The sequence below is a fragment of the Polistes fuscatus genome, unplaced genomic scaffold (assembly GCF_010416935.1).
Source record: "Polistes fuscatus isolate 324 unplaced genomic scaffold, CU_Pfus_HIC Scaffold12, whole genome shotgun sequence".
In the NCBI taxonomy this organism is placed as follows: domain Eukaryota; kingdom Metazoa; phylum Arthropoda; class Insecta; order Hymenoptera; family Vespidae; genus Polistes; species Polistes fuscatus.
In genome coordinates this window covers 1,445,750-1,454,024 of record NW_025113020.1, presented here as the reverse complement: position 1 = coordinate 1,454,024, position 8,275 = coordinate 1,445,750, and positions in this window count along the sequence as shown.

Below are 8,275 nucleotides of genomic sequence, written 5' to 3'. Positions count from 1 at the left end.
CGGATAACGGTTGATTGCGATGTATTTAACCTTTCTGCTATAGATCTTGTCGATTGACGTGGATTTTGCTCCAATACTGCCTTTAAAAGGTTGTCGTCGAAGTCGGAAGGACGTTCCGCCCTCGGTTCGTCTTTTAAAGTCATATCTCCAGAATGGAATTTTACGAACCAATTTCTAACTGCCCGATCAGTTGTCAATCCTTCACCATACACTCTGCATATTTTTTTCGGCTGTCGCCTTAGCATTATTGCCTTGTTTAAATTCCCAAAGCATCACATGACGAATATGTACTTTTTGGCTCTTCATTTCAGAGGATAAAGAAGCAGTTTATTTTAGCGTGTATCATACAAAGTTGTTGACAAAAGACTAACGGAAACCTCGTGTAACTATTGAAATCAAAAACTCGTTGTATTGGTAACTCATAGCGGGTAAATTCGAATAATAGATTCTACATAGCTGCGTCGGAAGTTACTTATGACTCGACCTAATATTTTTTGTTATATTATTTACACATATATACATATATAAGTATAAAGAGTCTAAATGTTATAATGAATATTAACAATTTAAAAAAAAATTATAAAATTAACAAGAATTTACGTATAATAATTTAATCAATATAACAAAGGTTTGGGGCGTATGCTGAACGACTAACTATTTAAACATTATTGCTTTTAGATAAGACTTTAATGTAAAAGATTTATAGGTTTTTAAATTATAGTCTTTAGTAGATATAATAATAATATATAATTAATAATGAGCAAAATCAACAGTTCATAGAATGTTACAAATTTTAACGTAGAACATAATCAACAGTTACATTATCCTTCTGACGATTTTATGCTTTTATATATAATAAGAAATAAAAAAATATTTATATATATTCAAAAATATTTACATAGTAATATTCCCATAACAATTTGATAAGAAATTATTATATTAATATTATTAATAATCTTATAATTTTTTGATATGTATTAAATGATGATAAAGTTCGCTTTGAATTTTTACGCCTAAAATTTCTAATAAGTGACTCCTCATACATAAATCATAATTAGTCCCCTATATAAATATCATTATTAAATTGTATTTTTATTAAGTGACAAATTTATATAAATAATAATATCCTTCTAAATAACAATTATTGCCACATTTAAATCTCATTGTTACAAAAGTATAATATTTTTGTCTTTAATATAAATATATTTTCGTAATTGTGTAAGATGAAAAACTTAATATTTGAACTTTTTCAATAACATGCAGTATTACTGTTTAAGAATAAAAACACAGCTTTGTTTTTTATTTCATCTTATTTAACATTTCCTAATAAATTGTTTTCAACGGAACTTCTTTATTCTTAAATACTTCATGAAACAGCTTCAATGATTTCAAAAATTGTTGTTCTTTTAAAAGCTGTTCATATAAGGATGATATTCTTTGATTAATTATTTATTTTTGCAAACCTTGATACGTGCGGTATTCCGCGTTTTTAGTTTTTAGTGCATTTATTATCTTCCTGAACGTATCTGGTGCGGTAGTTTGTACTTTCACTTGGTTGTCTTTAAGTTGTTTTATTACATAGTTATTTTTTCCAGCTGTTTCATCCAGTAACTCGAGTTTATGATTCGAGGGTCGATGATTTCCGCGTCGATGTATATTGGTGGTGGTTTAAGTAATATAAAATATACTTTTATATAAGTACTATAAAAGAGAAAATAATATAATAGAAAATAATTTAATAGAAAATAAAATAGAGATAAGTAATGTGATGATATGGTTAACAATTAGTATTACAATAAAGAAGTGTTACGTCCCAATGACGAGAGTATTGGAATTCTGTTGCTAAGCCTGTTTTAGCCACTCTACATTCACCGAATGTAGCCAGGACCAGTCAGGTTCGCTTTTCTCGAGGATTAAATAACGGTAAATATGGCAAATTACGTAAGAGTTATAAAGAGAACCGGATGAATGAGGATGAATCAAGAATTTTAGTTTGTTTGTGAAAATTGTAGTTCACCAGAGCTATGATTCTAAAAACATTTAATAAAATTATTTACTTTCAAAAATGAGAATAGGCGAGGTTGTACACTTTTTGAGGTGCTGCGAATCAGAATGGTAGTAGAGACGAAAATGTGGGCTGACTAATTGGTGCCGGTGTCATCGTCGTTGCCAGGAAAAAAGAATAATGAACGTTACGAGTTGAATAATCGTAATGAAAAAACTTTATACAGCAAAATGAGTGTAATGAAAAAACGTAATAAAAAGCGTCGCGGTCCGATGTCGTTCTCTTTATATGGGCCAAAAAAATCTCTGGGGGGAGGGGGGGTGACTTATGTCCCATTTCTCAGCTTTAGTCAGTCCATGTTCCCCTACCAACGCAACGGTCTTTCTTATATGTGTTTTTTTATGCGTACGCCAATTTCGCCGCGTTAACATTATCAAATTTATCAGAATCAAAAGTATTCGTTCGTTGGTGTTGCATTGGCCGAGGTCTGATTCGGATCGCGCATAGCGATAACGGTCAAGGTAGACTCAGATTTCTTTTCCTAACGCTCAGGCTCCTATGGTTCTTGGTTTACTTTACTGCTAGTATTTTATTTCCGCTGATGTGGGTAACCATGATCTACTTATCCGACCCCTCATCTTATTTCTCATTCGCAAAAAATATTAAAAAAATGAAAATAAAGAAGGAAAACCGGTTTTGTTTAATTACATCAATGTAGATAACTATCTGTTCCACGTTCAGTTTGCTACGCGTTGAGCTCAACAAACAACTATTTTTCGAATAACATTCTTCTAAGTTACTTCATCTCAATTATTTCATTTTTCTTTCTCTCTTACTCAAAGTTATCGGTTAATTAAATAAAATACAAGACGCATCGACGTATATTTCCTTGTGCACCTTCGTCACAACAATAATATTATTATCATTACAATTTTTATTGCTATTGTGCAATAAAACGAGTGCTCGTAAGTATCAAATTTAGTTATTTTTTCGTACGTTTTCTTCATTTTTTCAATAGGTTTATTTTAATACGGAATGAGAGTAAAAGATATCTCTTTCAATTTTCAATACCTTCGTTTTTATATTTTTTTCTTTAATTCGTCTTTGTGTTATCCTATTAATAATCGTTGCTAGTTCGTTATTTTTTTTTTATGTATAACTTTCTCGGCAACGCAGATTGGTCCCCAATTCCGAAAACGTGAAAAAAGTCAAAACATCAAGTTTTTTTTGGGACTATTAACGATGGAAATATCTGTAGTGTACCTCTTTACGTCTTTATTATCGGTTTTTTTTATAAAAAAACGACTATGCGCACCAGTAAATTAACGGTAGAAACGTATTTGTGATTAGTTTCGCCCCGAAAATTACGGTTTATTTAAACGCGCATAGTAAAGTAATTATTTTTCTGATTTCAACGTATTAATATAGACTCAATTAAATTTAATGTTTAAAAATTTACATAAAAAAGATTATAGTCACTAACGGATGCAATATGAGAAAAATGTTTTCAGATGAGCTTATAGTTACATATACCGCTGTATTTCACACTCTCCTTGATATTAAAATGTTCATTGAACCTCTATCTTATGAATGATCAAAAAATTTTATTAGCTGCATTTTCGGTTTGTATGTAGAATTTTTTACGATAATGCACAACCGTAATGTCCTTATGCTCTTTTCACTACTTTGTATAATTACAAATAAATATGATTACAAACTAATGTAACATAGATAGAAAATTTAAAAAAAAATCAAATTTGAACAAAAAAAAGAAAAAAATTAATAAAACCTCATAATTATTAATTATCTTTGACTTTCAGTTCGCATTTCAGCTTTTGAACAAAAAAATATTAGATTCAATCTCAGCGACCTCAAAACGCCTCATATATATGAGTTACATTTTTCAATGAAATTAAACTACATATTTTACTTCCGAATGCATTTTCGAGATTTGAGTCAGGTGAACGTCGTCTCTGACTTTACAATATTTTATTTAATGAAATTTTAATTCCTATTTCAAATATTTATTTTATTTAGCAATAGTGAGAAATCTATTATTTGAAATAGTACGCCAGATAAAAATTATTCAAATATTATCGAACCTTAGTTGGACATAACACTTCATAATTATTGAAAAGTTTTTTCTGAGTAGTCAACTTAAAAAAATTGGAAAAGAAACGGAAAAATATACGATGTAGTTTTTTGCAGATTAAATATTTTTCTATGCAAATTAAATAAAAAACAAACATCTTGCTATCAAGAAAATACAAGAACGCTTTACATAACAAATGTAAGACTCTCATTCAATTTTTTATCAATATGTACTTTGAAATATGTAATTACTTGACACATACGTAATTATTGTAATTATTTTTCCTCGTTATGCAAATTTATAAAGATTATTTCAATATTTAGCTCTTTCAAGGAAGATAAAATTGTATAAGATTTAATGATACAAAAATTGTAGGATAAAAGGACTAGAGATTTTAAAGCATTTATTTTAACAACTAAGCGTCAATAAATGTAGCTAATTTTAATTTACTTAAGAATCCATTATTATAATATAGTTAATTAGCAGGGTATTTGAATAAACACAAATACAATTTCTGAAACGTTTAGTTCATGTATTTTAAATACTTAAGGAAACTGGAAACATACAATAACAGGTTATATAAAAATTTAATTATCATTACAATTATTAATAACTTAGAAAAAAGTTATGAACTTAAATATTATTCAACAAATACTAACGTGACAATTTAATTGATATTAATTTTTTACTTCCGTTACTCTACGTTTCATATTTTGCATTATATTTATATGTAAAGTAAGCATAATAGTGCCGTGTCTAAAGTAAAAAATTGTTTTAAAAAAGTTTAGAGAGGAATTACTTCTTTTCAAGATAAAAGAACTTATCCTTCACCTGGCGGGGTCTGGCTCAAGTGGCTGCCAGGGCTCTGGGTTTAGACAATATTAGATTAATTATATTATATTAATATATATAAATTAAGATAGAAATAAATAGTTTGTCGCCAGTGATGTTTTCTCTAACAAAATGTATGAATTAAACTAGCAAACCTATGCAGTCCTTTCTAAAAGAAAGGAAATGAGACAAACACAGGCGGGTGCTGTTGAGTGAACCAATATGCAATAATTGCGAAATTTCAAAAAATATAAAGATATCAAAGACTTGTAGAAGGAAACTTACGTGACTGGCGCAGAAGACACTGTCCACTGATTTTAAAATATGCTATTTTATTATGACAAAATATATTACACTAAAATTCTTTGTTGAGCTCTTAGTTAGACAAAAGTAATATAAGAGAAAAAATATATTAAAAATAATGTAATTGAAAAGTAATGTGATATATTGGTTTACAATACGAATTAAAAAAAGAGAATTGTAGTAGTCAAAATAAAATGTTTATAATGTATAACAAAGTAGAGTAAAAACTAACATAGCGAACTTGGCAACGCCTAGGGCCGGGTTCCCTGAAAGGGATTTACTTGCCTCCTCTATAAAGAAAAGGCACTACGCCGATAGTATTTTGTGATCCCGGGTTGTTTCTGAAAGATAATATTAATCTCTCATTTAGATTAAAGACCTCGTCTATTGCTGTTTTTGAATTCGGCTTATCAAATAGAAATAGTCTCAATCTCTTAAATATAATTAGACCCCTTCGTAGATTGACTGAGAGTCAGGTTTAGTGAATTTTATTCAAATATTTTTCTAGACTAAAGTTTAAATAGTAGGATTAAAATTTGTTTGATTTAAAACTTTATTGCATTTTGTTTTAATTCGTCCATTTAGTCATTACGTATAAAATCAAAACTATATTGAGTAGAATTCAACAATTAAATTGGTTTGTGTAAATTTACATTAATTATTAATAAATTAGTTTTTATGTTACATTAGAATCAGTATCCAGCGTCTACTGGACCGAAAAAGTTATGTAAATAATTGATTCTTCCTCACTTTTTGCTTACTGATTTCTTTAAATTTCGCAATTCCGTGCCATGGGTCGTCCAACTTTACCGGTCCTATAATTGTATCAAGTTTTCAACCGCTAGCCGTGACTGCACGAACAGGCAATAGAATTCTGTTAGTTAAAAAGCAAACTAACGCCCAACTAAATTTTTAATTATCAAAAAAGTATAACTTGAGCCTTGACTTCCATTGACCGCGATCGTACAGGGTGAAGGTATTAGAAAATTCAAAAAAATCAAAACTTACTATCTTAGAGCATGATAATAATTGATTGAATATTTTTAATTTGAACATGCAACGAAGTTAACATTTATTTTATCTTTCTTATGATGTCATGGTTTAAACGATGATAAGTATATTAGAAATTGAAAGTATTCACTTATGGCTAGATCTGCTTCGACTGTTAACATTAAGAATTTTTAATATAGGACAACCTCACATATCAGTCCCATATTTCCTTTTCGCCTTACTGTTATTATAATCATTTTGAATAAACGAGTTGTCTTCTATTCAAGGTAAATATTTAATTAATCTTAAGATCTAACTATTGAAGTTAAAGATTAATCCTAACAAGATTTTACTCGTCAAATAATATTTAAGCATAATTTGATATTGTCTCTATAATACTTCAAAGTGTCATAATACAAAATATTCAAATTGAAAGTGTCTAGTCGTATCATTACTCTTAATTCATATCATTTCACGAATGTTTCCTTTTTTCAGACAATTTTCATCTTCTATAATTTCTACCTTACGAAAATTAAAGTTAGGGTTTTCTTTAAAATGGTTTAAAGCTAAGGCTGCTTTCTTCTCATACAAAATTTTTTCAGTTTTACAATCGTTCGTGTTCTGTTTTCTTTTGATTGTTAACAATATTTCGTTTTACAACTGCATTGTATTTTATATACCACTCCTGTTTTTTGTTTCACACGTATCGTATTTTTCTATTTTTTGTATATTGCACTAATTATTAACATTATAAAACGCTAATATTAAATTGGTACCTCTGAAACAATCGCTAATCTTATAAGATTGCAATGGTACAAAAAAAAAGACAATATCTCATTATGTTTATTGGTCTAATTCTATAGTTAATAACTAAATGTAGCTGCTATTTTGTCAAATATTATCGTTTCTTTTTCAGGAATTCTTTATTTAACGTTCTAGTTGTCTAACAATTTAGCAAATTTCTCATAAATACGCCAGAAATTATATTTTATATAAATCACTGTAAATACAAATCATATAATTATTGTTATACATATTTTCTTGACATTTTACTATTATAGATCGTTCGTGTGTATATGTTTGCCTACAATTAATAGAAAGGAAACGAATAATAAAACTATTTAATTGGTAAATTGATTAATCATTAACAAGCACGTAAGTCTTTAGAAAAATTTAAAGCTTGAAAATAATGATTAATACGTAAAATAGCTTTTGCAACATTTATAGTTTATTTTTTTCTATGTTCCAGATAGAATGATGCTCGCAATCTTGTTAGGTTTAATTTTAATTCTATTTGTAGTACACTGTTATTTAAGATATAGAAGAGTGGGAAGACTTTGAAGTCTTATTCCAGGACCTCACGAATATCCGATAATTGGGAATTTATATTATTATCAGGTAGATCATAGTATGTTCTATTAAAATAATATTTTTAGGGAGGTATTTTCTATGGTTTGATTCGTCCTTATGAATAAAGTTCTCACTAAGAACTAATTTATTTAAATAACTTAGAACGTGTGCTTGAGAACTTATGGAAAATTAATAACGAATATTATCCAATTGTCAAAGCATGGGTCCTAAATATGTATGCAGTGATTTTACTCGATCCGGATGATATTCAGGTAAATTATTATAAAATAAGTATTAAATAAATTTCTTTTTATTTTATTTTAATCTTTTGAAGTATAAAAAAGCTGAAAGTTTTCCATTTCTTCCGTTACAAAAAATGCATATTCGAATAGTTTTTAAACCAGCACAAAAAATTTTAGGTAATTTAAAGAAAGCATGACAGGACTATCTCTGTATCTCTTTTCAGCTGCATATTAAAATGACGTTTTTATCTTTGATCAATTCATTATATGTAATACAAATTCGCAAATAATAATAATAAAAAAGATTCGATAAATTTATAAGAATATAATTCTGTACCCCAAAAGCTTAAAGCTAAATCGAAGAATTCAATTTATATAAGTGAAAATATATCCATTTCTATCGTAGGTACTATTGAAGAGCAATGAATATATTGAAGAAGGATTATTTTATGCGCATCTTAA